Genomic DNA, 15,414 nt, shown 5'->3' on the forward strand with positions numbered 1-15,414 from the left:
AGCTAGTGGCCACGGTTAATAAGAGCTAACAATAGATTAACCCCTTCATATACACACAGAGGAAAAACCACAGCACTCACCACACCAGAAGCGGGGCACAGCTATGCACTTACCACTCACAGGGTGGGGTGCATGTAACACTGCACTCTCCACCACAGAAGCGGGGTACACAGCTGTACTTACCACTCACAGGGCGGGGTGCATGTAGCCCATGACCACATCGCTCTAATAAATACAAACAAAGAACCCAGCACTCACCAAAGTAAACTCACTTATCCTCAACAATTCAATAAATAAATGATGGGGGTTTAGTTGGTGGATTGGCCAATGCACGGAAGCCTGCATACCGATTTTCAAGGTACCCCACCTTCATGCAGGTCCTACACTATCACAGAGTCTTAAAACCTGACTACTTCACTGCTGCATCATCTGCCTGCTAGATGTAATGTGTACCTGCCACAGACTTTATGGCTTTTAAAGGCACACTAGTCACCTATTGCACTGGCTCAAAGAAGATTGCTAAAGAACAGCTGAGACAGGTTCAGGATAATAAAGTCCACACAGGGGTGCATGAGAAAGCTAGTGGCCACGGTTAATAAAAGCTAACAATAGATTAACCCCTTCATATACACACAGAGGAAAAACCACAGCACTCACCACACCAGAAGCGGGGCACAGCTATGCACTTACCACTCACAGGGTGGGGTGCATGTAACACTGCACTCTCCACCACAGAAGCGGGGTACACATCTGTACTTACCACTCACAGGGCGGGTTGCATGTAGCCCATGACCACTTCGCTCTAATAAATACAAACCGAGAACCCAGCACTCACCAAAGTAAACTCACTTATCCTCAACAATTCAATAAATAAATGATGGGGGTTTAGTTGGTGGATTGGCCAATGCACGGAAGCCTGCATACCGATTTTCAAGGTACCCCACCTTCATGCAGGTCCTACACTATCACAGAGTCTTAAAACCTGACTACTTCACTGCTGCATCATCTGCCTGCTAGATGTAATGTGTACCTGCCACAGACTTTATGGCTTTTAAAGGCACACTAGTCACCTATTGCACTGGCTCAAAGATGATTGCTAAAGAACAGCTGAGACAGGTTCAGGATAATAAAGTCCACACAGGGGTGCATGAGAAAGCTAGTGGCCACGGTTAATAAGAGCTAACAATAGATTAACCCCTTCATATACACACAGAGGAAAAACCACAGCACTCACCACACCAGAAGCGGGGCACAGCTATGCACTTACCACTCACAGGGTGGGGTGCATGTAACACTGCACTCTCCACCACAGAAGCGGGGTACACAGCTGTACTTACCACTCACAGGGCGGGGTGCATGTAGCCCATGACCACATCGCTCTAATAAATACAAACAAAGAACCCAGCACTCACCAAAGTAAACTCACCTATCCTCAACAATTCAATAAATAAATGATGGGGGTTTGGTTGGTGGATTGGCCAATGCACGGAAGCCTGCATACCGATTTTCAAGGTACCCCACCTTCATGCAGGTCCTACACTATCACAGAGTCTTAAACCTGACTACTTCACTGCTGCATCATCTGCCTGCTAGATGTAATGTGTACCTGCCACAGACTTTATGGCTTTTAAAGGCACACTAGTCACCTATTGCACTGGCTCAAAGATGATTGCTAAAGAACAGCTGAGACAGGTTCAGGATAATAAAGTCCACACAGGGGTGCATGAGAAAGCTAGTGGCCACGGTTAATAAGAGCTAACAATAGATTAACCCCTTCATATACACACACAGGAAAAACCACAGCACTCACCACACCAGAAGCGGGGCACAGCTATGCACTTACCACTCACAGGGTTGGGTGCATGTAACACTGCACTCTCCACCACAGAAGCGGGGTACACATCTGTACTTACCACTCACAGGGCAGGGTGCATGTAGCCCATGACCACATCGCTCTAATAAATACAAACAGAGAACCCAGCACTCACCAAAGTAAACTCACTTATCCTCAACAATTCAATAAATAAATGATGGGGGTTTAGTTGGTGGATTGGCCAATGCACGGAAGCCTGCATACCGATTTTCAAGGTACCCCACCTTCATGCAGGTCCTACACTATCACAGAGTCTTAAAACCTGACTACTTCACTGCTGCATCATCTGCCTGCTAGATGTAATGTGTACCTGCCACAGACTTTATGGCTTTTAAAGGCACACTAGTCACCTATTGCACTGGCTCAAAGATGATTGCTAAAGAACAGCTGAGACAGGTTCAGGATAATAAAGTCCACAAAGGGGTGCATGAGAAAGCTAGTGGCCACGGTTAATAAGAGCTAACAATAGATTAACCCCTTCATATACACACAGAGGAAAAACCACAGCACTCACCACACCAGAAGCGGGGCACAGCTATGCACTTACCACTCACAGGGTGGGGTGCATGTAACACTGCACTCTCCACCACAGAAGCGGGGTACACATCTGTACTTACCACTCACAGGGCGGGTTGCATGTAGCCCATGACCACTTCGCTCTAATAAATACAAACAGAGAACCCAGCACTCACCAAAGTAAACTCACTTATCCTCAACAATTCAATAAATAAATGATGGGGGTTTAGTTGGTGGATTGGCCAATGCACGGAAGCCTGCATACCGATTTTCAAGGTACCCCACCTTCATGCAGGTCCTACACTATCACAGAGTCTTAAAACCTGACTACTTCACTGCTGCATCATCTGCCTGCTAGATGTAATGTGTACCTGCCACAGACTTTATGGCTTTTAAAGGCACACTAGTCACCTATTGCACTGGCTCAAAGATGATTGCTAAAGAACAGCTGAGACAGGTTCAGGATAATAAAGTCCACACAGGGGTGCATGAGAAAGCTAGTGGCCACGGTTAATAAGAGCTAACAATAGATTAACCCCTTCATATACACACAGAGGAAAAACCACAGCACTCACCACACCAGAAGCGGGGCACAGCTATGCACTTACCACTCACAGGGTGGGGTGCATGTAACACTGCACTCTCCACCACAGAAGCGGGGTACACAGCTGTACTTACCACTCACAGGGCGGGGTGCATGTAGCCCATGACCACATCGCTCTAATAAATACAAACAAAGAACCCAGCACTCACCAAAGTAAACTCACCTATCCTCAACAATTCAATAAATAAATGATGGGGGTTTGGTTGGTGGATTGGCCAATGCACGGAAGCCTGCATACCGATTTTCAAGGTACCCCACCTTCATGCAGGTCCTACACTATCACAGAGTCTTAAAACCTGACTACTTCACTGCTGCATCATCTGCCTGCTAGATGTAATGTGTACCTGCCACAGACTTTATGGCTTTTAAAGGCACACTAGTCACCTATTGCACTGGCTCAAAGATGATTGCTAAAGAACAGCGGAGACAGGTTCAGGATAATAAAGTCCACACAGGGGTGCATGAGAAAGCTAGTGGCCACGGTTAATAAGAGCTAACAATAGATTAACCCCTTCATATACACACACAGGAAAAACCACAGCACTCACCACACCAGAAGCGGGGCACAGCTATGCACTTACCACTCACAGGGTTGGGTGCATGTAACACTGCACTCTCCACCACAGAAGCGGGGTACACAGCTGTACTTACCACTCACAGGGCGGGGTGCATGTAGCCCATGACCACATCGCTCTAATAAATACAAACAGAGAACCCAGCACTCACCAAAGTAAACTCACTTATCCTCAACAATTCAATAAATAAATGATGGGGGTTTAGTTGGTGGATTGGCCACTAGTACATGCACCCCACCCTGTGAGTGGTAAGTGCATAGCTGTGCCCCGCTTCTGGTGTGGTGAGTGCTGTGGTTTTTCCTCTGTGTGTATATGAAGGGGTTAATCTATTGTTAGCTCTTATTAACCGTGGCCACTAGCTTTCTCATGCACCCCTGTGTGGACTTTATTATCCTGAACCTGTCTCAGCTGTTCTTTAGCAATCATCTTTGAGCCAGTGCAATAGGTGACTAGTGTGCCTTTAAAAGCCATAAAGTCTGTGGCGGGTACACATTACATCTAGCAGGCAGATGATGCAGCAGTGAAGTAGTCAGGTTTTAAGACTCTGTGATAGTGTAGGACCTGCATGAAGGTGGGGTACCTTGAAAATCGGTATGCAGGCTTCCGTGCATTGGCCAATCCACCAACTAAACCCCCATCATTTATTTATTGAATTGTTGAGGATAAGTGAGTTTACTTTGGTGAGTGCTGGGTTCTCTGTTTGTATTTATTAGAGCGATGTGGTCATGGGCTACATGCACCCCGCCCTGTGAGTGGTAAGTACAGCTGTGTACCCCGCTTCTGTGGTGGAGAGTGCAGTGTTACATGCACCTCACCCTGTGAGTGGTAAGTGCATAGCTGTGCCCCGCTTCTGGTGTGGTGAGTGCTGTGGTTTTTCCTCTGTGTGTGTATATATATATATATATATATATATATATTTAAGTAAATACTGTTGATGTGTTGGACCACAAGATAACCTTTAACTACTGGTGTCGTATTCCATTCTTGTTTGGGGTAAAGTGTATTCAGCTACACGTGTCACTATATTGTGTGCATAACGTGTCGGCGTGTATACGCAACTTTATATACACATTTTAGCGGTTATATGCATATGATTAGCGGCCACAGCGGCTCGAACCACAGTGTGATAACGTATTGCTTTTCCTTGTCATTTAAATTAACTTAACAGATGTCTATCCTTTCCAAGTGGGACAGTCTGCCTCACCAGATCAGGTCTGAAATTATCTCCTTGACTCCGGAGGTTCGTCTGTCACTGAGTTGGTGGCTACAGGACCAACAATTGAGCAGGATCCCTTCTGGATCTCCAACTGGGTCCTCCTAACGATGGATGCCAGTCTGCGGAGTTGGGAAGCGGTGTTGGAGCAACACTCTCTCCAGGGTCAGTGGACAAGGGAGGAATTTTGCCTCCCGATAAACATTCTGGAATTGCGGGCATTGTTCAATGTGTTGACACTGGCCCTGCCTTTTGTACAGAACAGGTCTGTTCAAGTACAATCGGACAACACCACGGTGGCATACATAAATCATCAAGGCGGCACTCGAAGCCGCATGGCAATGATGGAAGTGTCAAGCAATATCGGCAGTGTTCATTCCTCGGGTCCTTAACTGGGAAGCGGACTTCCTCAGTCATCAGGACATACATGCCGGGGAGTGGAGTCTTCATCCAGAGGTCTTCCAACTCACTGTGGAAAGTGGGGTCTAGCAGTGGTAGACCTGATGGTGTCTCGACACAATCACAATGTTCCGGTCTTTGGAGCAAGGACAAGGGATCCTCAAGCAGCGTTTGTGGATGCACTGGCAATTTCATGGAACTTTCGGCTGCCATACGTGTTCCCTCCAATGTCACTTCTGCCCAGGGTAGTACGGAAGTTCAAGCAAGAAGGAAGAATAATGGGGGTCATTCCGAGTTGTTCGCTCGCAAGTGAATTTTAGCAGATTTGCTCATGCTAAGCCGCCGCCTACTGGGAGTTAATCTTAGCATCTTAAAATTGCGAACGATGTATTCGCAATATTGCGATTACACACCTCGTAGCAGTTTCTGAGTAGCTTCAGACTTACTCGGCATCTGCGATCATTTCACTGCTTGTCGTTCCTGGTTTGACGTCACAAACACACCCAGCGTTCGCCCAGACACTCCCCCGTTTCTCCAGCCACTCCTGCGTTTTTTCCGGAAACGGTAGCGTTTTTTCCCACACGCCCATAAAACGGCCTGTTTCCGCCCAGTAACACCCATTTCTTGTCAATCACATTACGATCGCCAGAACGATGAAAATGCCGTGAGTAAAATTCCTAAGTGCATAGCAAATTTACTTGGCGCAGTCGCAGTGCGGACATTGCGCATGCGCATTTAGCGGAAAATCGCTGCGATGCGAAGATTTTTACCGAGCGAATAACTCGGAATGACCCCCAATGTTTCTAGTCGCTCCGGCGTGGACCAGACTGCAATGGTTCTCAGACCTGCAGGGTCTATCGATCGAGCATCCTCTCCTACTTCCTCAGCGCCCAGACCTCCTCGTTCAGGGCCTTTGCGTTTACCAGAACCTGGCAAGACTGACTTTGACGGCTGGCTCTTGAAGATTCACTCCTGAGGGCCAAAGGATTTTCTGAGGTGGTTATTCAAACTATGTTGAAGGCCCGCAAACCGGCTTCTGCACGGATTTATTATAGGGTCTGGAATTCTTACTGCACCTGGTGTGCTGCTAAGAATTACGATGCATACAAGTTTAGTACCTTCAGACTTCTGGCTTTTTTTGCAACAAGGCCTGGATTTAGAAATTCGCCTGGCCTCCCTCGAGGTTCATATTTCTGCCTTGTCGGTGTGGTTTCAGCGAAAAATTGTATCTATTCCTGACGTTCATACACTCACTCAGGGCGTACTAAGGATTCAGCCTCCCTATCTCCCTCCTGTGGCTCCATGGGATCTGTCTGTTGTTCTTATTGCCCTTCAAGAGTCTCTGTTTGAACCTCTTGAGTCTGTGGACCTTAAATGCCTTACGCAAGGTTCTTGAGCCCGCTGCAGTGCATCCTGTTCCATGAGGAACTGCATTAGGACATCCCTGATGTTATTCCCTGTGGAATACCAGTGTACCCCGCTGCAGAAAAGGAGACTTATGGTAAGACTCTTTCTGCGAGGTACACTGGACTCCACAGGGCACCCACCCTGACTCACTTAGCTTCTTTGGGTTTGTTTGGCATTAGCCGCTAGTCCTTTATCCAGTCGTGAGAAAGTGGGTCTATGTGACTAACATCTACCATCTCTCTTACCTGCTACTGCATTGGACTGGTTAACAAAACTGAGCTCCAGTGCCTGGAGGCGGGGCTTTATAGGAGGCGATGCAGTGCATCCTAGGAACAGTCAAAGCTTTAGCCTGTTGGTGCCTCGGATCAAGATCCAACTCTACACCCCCCGATGTTATTCCCAGTGGAATACCAGTGTACCTCGCAGAAAGAGATTTGACAATGGTAAGTCTTACCATAAATCTCCTTCTCACAGTAGGGCGGTTTATGTTCCAGCCCTTAGAGACAGACAGGCAGGCTAGAGCATAGCCGGCCTTAGCTATAGGCAGGCTAGGCATTTGCCTAGGGCATTCAAGCATGTCTAGGGGCATCCAAGCATGTCCCTGCAGAATCTCATGCTGAGAGGGACAGTCCGCAAACTAACTGTTATTTTCCAAATGTATTCAATCAGTACTTGTATACACTGCTGTTTCCATTTGTCAAAAAAAATGCACACTGTGCCTTAAACTTCCTCTGACATGCTTGAATGCCCCTGACTTGTGAGACCTCAGACAGACAGCAGAAGCCCAGTAAATGCAATTCCTGGACCGGTGACATTTTTACTGACTATATAAGGTTATTACTGGATGGCTTCTTATGATAACACATGTGTATTTTGGAAGACTGCTTCACAGAAACCTGACATCACCTATACTGCTTGTGCACATGGGGGAGGGGGACCCTGCCATCCTGTGTGTGTCCCTTATCCCTGTGCAAACCCCAGGTGTCTGCAGGGACATAACATGGGCAGTGTTCTCCCCACACTTTATTTCCTAGTCAGTCCATACCGTAAAATTCCCCTGCCATCCAGGACTGTAACGTGGTCAGTAAGTTGCGTTGTGCTATTTCTATATGAAACATCAGTGCAGCGTGACTTTTGGACACATCAGACTGGAGGGCAGAGCATTTAGCTCCCACAGTATAAAGTAAAGTGCATGCAGTTAACGGGAGTAACAGACACCAGCAAACACACTGAATAGTGAAGAGAATGGACAGTTTCTACATGTTTGATACTGATCTTTTTGTATAACCAGCAAGTGTGGCAGTATCTGTGGCAGTATATGTGTATTATGGGCATTACTAATGTGGGGCATATGTGTAAGGTGCATTACTGTGTGGCATTATGTGTATTATGGGCATTACTAATGTGGGGCATATGTGTAAGGTTCCTTTACTGTGTGGAATTATATGTATTATGGTCATTACTGTGTGGCATTGTGCAGAGTTGAACTGGCCCACAGGGTAACCCCCCGGTGGGCCCCACTACCTGAGCGTTGCAGGTACAGATGCAGAACTAGCGGCGGAGCTAGGGGGCACCAGACAAAATTTTGCCTAGGGCATCAAATTGGCTAGGGCCAGCTCTGGGCTAGAGAGTGTCAGCTCTCCTGCCATAATACTACCAACAGGATTGGGGAGGGGGGGGGGGATTGTCCTGCCAAACAGGTATTTGACAAGTGCCCCTGGAGACAACTATATGCAATAAACACTGTGAGAACAAATTAACTGTTTGATGCCTGGAAAGGGTGGGAGCTACTAGAAGGAGTGTGTTTGTAGAACTATATGACCTAGAAGCACACACTGCTGGATGTGCACTTTCCTGCTACGAAGTAATCCCATCTTCTGCTTTCTGTGGTCTCATTCCATTCAGATCACCTGAAACCTGAGCATAAGACTGTGCATTTTCTGACTTTTATTCTTTTTATTTCCTTGAGGTCAACCTGTGTATATTTCATAATTGTGTATGTCTTACTTATTTGCCATTGTTTTCTCTTTGTAACTTAGCCCTGTAGATATTTATGAATAAATCCAAAGATGTTATTAGTGTTATCTCTGTGCTCTATGACTTCAAATGCCTGGAAAGGTCCATGCTACATGTATGTAGGGGGTAATTCATACTGCATTGCTGCAGCGATCGCAGTCTGAATTACTGTGCGCACTGCGCATGTGCAGCCAGTGAGATGCGAAAGCATCTCACTGGTGTGATTGCCTCTGCCTGATAGGCAAAGGCTGTCACGGGGTGGAAGGGGACATTCCAAGGGCATTTGAACTCTGAGGGCGGGCCCCGGCTGCTGCATGATGTCACACGCAGCAGCTGCGACCTGGGACGCGGGGGATAGCCCCCTGCCAGCGCTGGCAGGGAGCTACTTGTCAGGTCCAAAAGCAATGCCGCCATGCAATGCTTTTGTACCTGGGCGGGGTGGGGGTTGAGGTAGCGCCTGACATGTGGGGCAGACTAGCCCTGTGCTGGACGTCCCCGCGCGTGTCAGACAAAATGATCATAGATGTGCTAAATTTTGCACATCTACGATCAGGTCTGAATTACCCCGTAATAACTGTAGCTCTTGTAAGTGGGATTTCAGTGTCTAAAATATGCAAGAGCACCATCAAAATCAGAGTCAGCTTTATTGGCCAGGTATACTTGCGTATACTAGGAATTTGTCTTCGGCTTGCTATACAACAGCCAAGTAGGTAACAGATAAGCAGATGGGGGTGGGGGGGCAAGTAAAGTCACACAGATAGGCATACCTTAGGGACACAAGTTAGTTACATGTACGTCTAGTCAGTCAATGCTCAGGAGTTCAGCAGGCGGACCGCTAGGGGAAAGAACCTATTGAGGCTTCTGATGGACCTGGCATGGACGGCCCTGTAACGCCTGCCTGAAGGAAGCAAGTTAAACATGCTGTGGCTGGGGTGTAGCTGGTCTTTTACTATCTTCGTTGCCATTCTAATACTCTTAGTTTGGCGGCTTGAGTAACACCCACGTTACTACTGCCAACCTGCATCAGGTTGGTGTATCTGAGCACAGGCTGGGGCGCAGTGTTGTGACAGACCTCTTTAAACTATAGGTTTCTTAATTTCTGTCCGTACAGTGGGGTCTTCATAGAGCACCATGGGGACTATTGCCAGCTCCGGCTGCATGGGAGATCTAGCGACAGTAGTGAGATTTAGCAAATGCGCACTGGAGCTGGCTAGGGGAGAGACACAGTGCTTCGGCACTGAGCTGGTGTGCTGTGTGGGGTCTAGCAGCAATCACTCTCCCACTTTGGTATCTGAAATGTTACTACATCTCTGCACTGTTGCTTGTTGCTTCGCCTCGGTAAAGAGGCAAAGCAGGAGGTGTACCCAAATGATACATGCAGGTATAATACATTTACCTCTTTATTACTATGGTGAACAATATTACTGCTTTCTGGCACCAACGCGAACTGTGGGGTAGATGCAATAAGCATCGATATGGGGGAGAAGCGGTATCAGTGCACTATATGTGCACTGATACCGCTTCTCCCTTATGTATTACAATGGCGTGGCGTGCATAGCTCCCCTGTCTGTATCGTTGCTGCTATCTAAAAGATAGCAAGCCAATATGCAGGGCAATGTACTGTATAAACGGTTAGTAGCCACTGATGGTTCCGACTCCTGCAGCTATCGATTTTGACAGCTGCAGGTGTCATCCTATCTCCACAGCAGGGACAGCTCTGTCCATGGATGTGGCAGGTGCTGGCTCCGGGCTGCATGTGAGATCTCACGTGAGTAGCGAGAGCTTGCGAATGTGCCCTGGAGCCAGCCGGGTTGACACAGTGCATCAGCACTAAGCTGATGTGCTGTGCTCTATAGCGGGAATCGCCAGAGAGGGGCGTTTTCACTCCCCGCTCTGGCAAATGAGATGTTTGTTGACATCTCGTCGATGTATCTTCCTGCTTCGTCATTGTAATATATGCTGCTGGGTTGTTCTATCAAATCAACGAGGTTTCAGACTGACCGTTTCAGATTGTAATGAAATTTGGTATAATAAATGCTGCCGTGGGTGTAAAGAAAACCCCCAATTTTTAGGCTGATATGTTCAACAGTTTTGAAGTTATATGCCTTTAAAGCAGCAATTTTTATTAACGTTTTTTTAAATTGCACTTGCAGCTCGTCTAATCGAGCTAGAGCGTTGGGCAAGGTCCTGAATAAAAAATGTAAATATTGTCAAAAGCTAAATTTTGATTTTCTCAAAAAGCCAATATTTAATAAAAATAAATTAAATCTCAAAAATTGTTCATACTGTTGTTAATCCCTAAAGTTTTATATTGGGATCATGATGGGTTCACATGCTATAAGAGCTTTCATTTTTGAGTGATTCGGGAAAATTGTATTTAAAATTTTTTTCCTTGTAATACACCACCAATTGGTGAATTGTACAATAGCTTGAGAACTGTTCCAATGATAGCCGGGTGACTGAGGATTCTTGTGAGCAGTGTTGCTCCCAGTCTGCTGTGTCTCTCCCTCACAGCATCCATTCTCCAACATGCTGTTGCTTTCTGCTCCCAGCACACATTCTCCCAGTCTGATACTCCTCTATAATTTAAACACTCCACTTTTTCAAATGTGACACAAATGGTCCAGGGACAGGTTAGGTTTGTGTGGGATTAGTTTAGTGACCAATAGGATTTGCTCGTAGTGGTCCAGAAAAATGTAGAAGGCAGGCCTATTTAACACCGTTTTCTATAACCATCTAATAATGCTGATATACATTTGAAAATATGTATTGTGTTGCTTGCCTTTTGCCTGTAGTTCTTTCTGTGGACTTTTTAGAAGTGTTTTTTTCATATAATTGTGCCAGCACATTGGTTTATTGCAGAGCTATATTATATTTAATTTGAGCAGGGTTTGGCATTTATTATATTTATGTACACAGTTGTTGTATTCCATTGTTCTGTAGATCTGTGTAGGGTTGGTTCTATATTGGAGTGGGAGAGGGGACCTTCTGACGTACCTAGGGGAGGAGACCCGTCACCAGGGGGAGGAGCTGCGGCCGAACAAGGTACCCGAAAAGTACCCTCGCGGGCTCGCTTCGCTCGCCACGCTTCGGGCACGGTAGCTCGCTTCGCTCGCCACCTAATTACTAAAGGTTGGTGGTGTGGCTACTAGACCAACTGTACCGCTGGCGTAGCTCCTCCCCCTTGTGTCGTGGCTCCTCCCCCTGATGGAAAAGGTCCCTTAGGCCACTTAGATCTACCCTCTATCATCTGTGTAGCGCAGCGGCTTCCATTTCTATGGTGATGGGAGCACATAATGTGAGTCATTGAGAATGACGTTACTCGTTCTGCGCCACAGTATGAGTCATTGAGAATGACTTCATCCATTCTGTGCCGCCGGCCGGGAGCTTAGTCCTGCTTCCGGGGATGGCGTTCACATGGTTAAAATGTAAGCTTATTTGTATGTTTGTTTAGCCTGATGACAGTGCAGGGAATAAAGCACTGAAATGTTGCTGACCATATGCTGGAGTAAAGAGGTTTTTCTCTGACGTCCTAGTGGATGCTGGGAACTCCGTAAGGACCATGGGGAATAGACGGGCTCCGCAGGAGACTGGGCACTCTAAAAGAAAGATTAGGTACTATCTGGTGTGCACTGGCTCCTCCCACCATGACCCTCCTCCAGACCTCAGTTAGATTTCTGTGCCCGGCCGAGCTGGATGCACACTAGGGGCTCTCCTGAGCTCCTAGAAAGAAAGTTTATTTTAGGTTTTTTATTTTACAGTGAGACCTGCTGGCAACAGGCTCACTGCATCGAGGGACTAAGGGGAGAAGAAGCGAACCTACCTGCTTGCAGCTAGCTTGGGCTTCTTAGGCTACTGGACACCATTAGCTTCAGAGGGATCGACCGCATGGAACTGGCCTTGGTGTTCTTTCCCGGAGCCGCGCCGCCGGCCCCCTTACAGAGCCAGAAGCAAGAAGTGGTCCGGAAAATCGGCGGCAGAAGACTTCGGTCTTCACCAAGGTAGCGCACAGCACTGCAGCTGTGCGCCATTGCTCCTCATGCACACTTCACACTCCGGTCACTGAGGGTGCAGGGCGCTGGGGGGGGCGCCCTGAGGGCAATATATGACACCTTGGCTGGCAAATCTACATCATATATAGTCCTAGAGGCTATATAGATGTAAAATTACCCCTGCCAGTATTCCAGAAAAAGCGGGAGAAAGTCAGTTGAAAAAGGGGCGGGGCTTCTCCCTCAGCACACTGGTGCCATTTTCTCTTCACAGTGCAGCTGGAAGACAGCTCCCCAGGCTCTCCCCTGTAGTTTTCAGGCTCAAAGGGTTAAAAAGAGAGGGGGGGCACAAAATTTAGGCGCAATATTGTATATACAAGCAGCTATTGGGAAAAATTCACTCAATATAGTGTTAATCCCAAAATTATATAGCGCTCTGGTGTGTGCTGGCATACTCTCTCTGTCTCCCCAAAGGGCTGTGTGGGGTCCTGTCCTCAGTCAGAGCATTCCCTGTGGGGTCCTGTCCTCAGTCAGAGCATTCCCTGTGTGTGTGAGCGGTGTGTCGGTACGGCTGTGTCGACACGTTTGATGAGGAGGCTTATGTGATGGCAGAGCAGATGCCGATAAATGTGATGTCGCCCCCTGTGGGGCCGACACCAGAGTGGATGGATAGGTGGAAGGTATAAACCGACAGTGTCAACTCCTTACATAAAAGGCTGGATGACGTAACAGCTGTGGGACAGCCGGCTTCTCAGCCCGCGCCTGCCCAGGCGTCTCAAAGGCCATCAGGGGCTCAAAAACGCCCGCTCCCTCAGATGGCAGACACAGATGTCGACACGGAGTCTGACTCCAGTGTCGACGAGGTTGAGACATATACACAATCCACTAGGAACATCCGTTACATGATCCCGGCAATAAAAAATGTGTTACACATTTCTGACATTAACCCAAGTACCACTAAAAAAGGGTTTTATGTTTGGGGAGAAAAAGCAGGCAGTGTTTTGTTCCCCCATCAAATGAGTGAATGAAGTGTGAAAAAGCGTGGGTTCCCCCGATAAGAAACTGGTAATTTCTAAAAAGTTACTGATGGCGTACCCTTTCCCGCCAGAGGATAAGTTACGCTGGGAGATATCCCCTAGGGTGGATAAGACGCTCACACGTTTGTCAAAAAAGGTGGCACTGCCGTCTTAGGATACGGCCACTTTGAAGGTACCTGCTGATAAAAAGCAGGAGGCTATCCTGAAGTCTGTATTTACACACTCAGGTACTAGACTGAGACCTGCAGATAGTGCTGCTGCAGCGTGGTCTGTAACCCTGTCAAACAGGGATACTATTTTGCGAACATAAGACGTCGTCTTATATATGAGGGATGCACAGAGGGATATTTTGCCGGCTGGCATCCAGAATTAATGCAATGTCCATTCTGTCAGGAGGGTATTAGAGACCCGACACTGGACAGGTGATGCTGACTTTAAAAGGCACACAGAACCTTATACGGGTGAGGAATTGTTTGGGGATGGTCTCTGGTACCTCGTATCCACAGCAACAGCTGGGAAGAAAATTTTTTACCTCATGTTTCCTCACAGCCTAAGAAAGCACTGTATTATCAGGTACAGTCCTTTCGGCTTCAGAAAAGCAAGCGGGTCAAAGGCGCTTCCTTTCTGCACAGAGACGAGGGAAGAGGGAAAAAGCTGCACCAGTCAGCCAGTTCCCAGAATCAAAATTCTTCCCCCGCTTCCTCTGTATCCACTGCATGACGCGGGGGCTCCACAGGCGTAGCCAGGTACGGTTGGGGGCCGCCTCAAAAATTTCAGCGATCAGTGGGCTCGCTCACAGGTGGATCCCTGGATCCTTCAAGTAGTATCTCAGGAGTACAAGCTGGAATTCGAGGCGTCTCCCCCCCGCCGTTTCCTCAAATCTGCCTTGCCGACAACTCCCTCAGGCAGGGAGGCTGTGCTAGAGGCAATTCACAAGCTGTATTCCCAGCAGGTGATAGTCAAGGTGCCCCTACTTCAACAAGGACGGGGTTACTATTCCACACTGTTTGTGGTACCGAAACCGGACGGTTCGGTGAGACCCATTTTAAATTTGAAATCCTTGAACACATACATAAAAAAATTCAAGTTCAAGATGGAATCGCTCAGGGCGGTTATTGCAAGCCTGGAGGAGGGGGATTACATGGTATCCCTGGACATCAAGGATGCTTACCTACATGTCCCCATTTACCATCCTCACCAGGAGTACCTCAGATTTGTGGTACAGGATTGCCATTACCAATTCCAAACACTGCCGTTTGGACTGTCCACGGCACCGAGGGTCTTTACCAAGGTAATGGCAGAAATGATGATACTCCTTCGAAAAAAGGGAGTTTTAATTATCCCGTACTTGGACGATCTCCTTATAAAGGCGAGGTCCAAGGAGCAGTTGTTGGTCGGAGTAGCACTATCTCGGGAAGTGCTACAACAGCACGGATGGATTCTATACATTCCAAAGTCACAGCTGGTTCCTACCACACGCCTACTGTTCCTGGGGATGGTTCTGGACACAGAACAGAAAAAAGTGTTTCTCCCGCAGGAGAAAGCCAAGGAGCTGTCATCTCTAGTCAGAGACCTCCTGAAACCAAAACAGGTATCGGTGCATCACTGCACACGAGTCCTGGGAAAAATGGTAGCTTCTTACGAAGCAAAATTCCATTCGGCAGGTTCCATGCAAGAACCTTTCAGTGGGACCTCTTGGACAAGTGGTCGGGATCGCATCTTCAGATGCATCGGCTGATAACCCTGTCTCCAAGGACCAGGGTATCTCTACTGTGGTGGCTGCAG

The sequence above is a fragment of the Pseudophryne corroboree genome, chromosome 3 (genome assembly GCF_028390025.1).
Source record: "Pseudophryne corroboree isolate aPseCor3 chromosome 3, aPseCor3.hap2, whole genome shotgun sequence".
Classification (NCBI taxonomy): Eukaryota; Metazoa; Chordata; class Amphibia; order Anura; family Myobatrachidae; genus Pseudophryne; species Pseudophryne corroboree.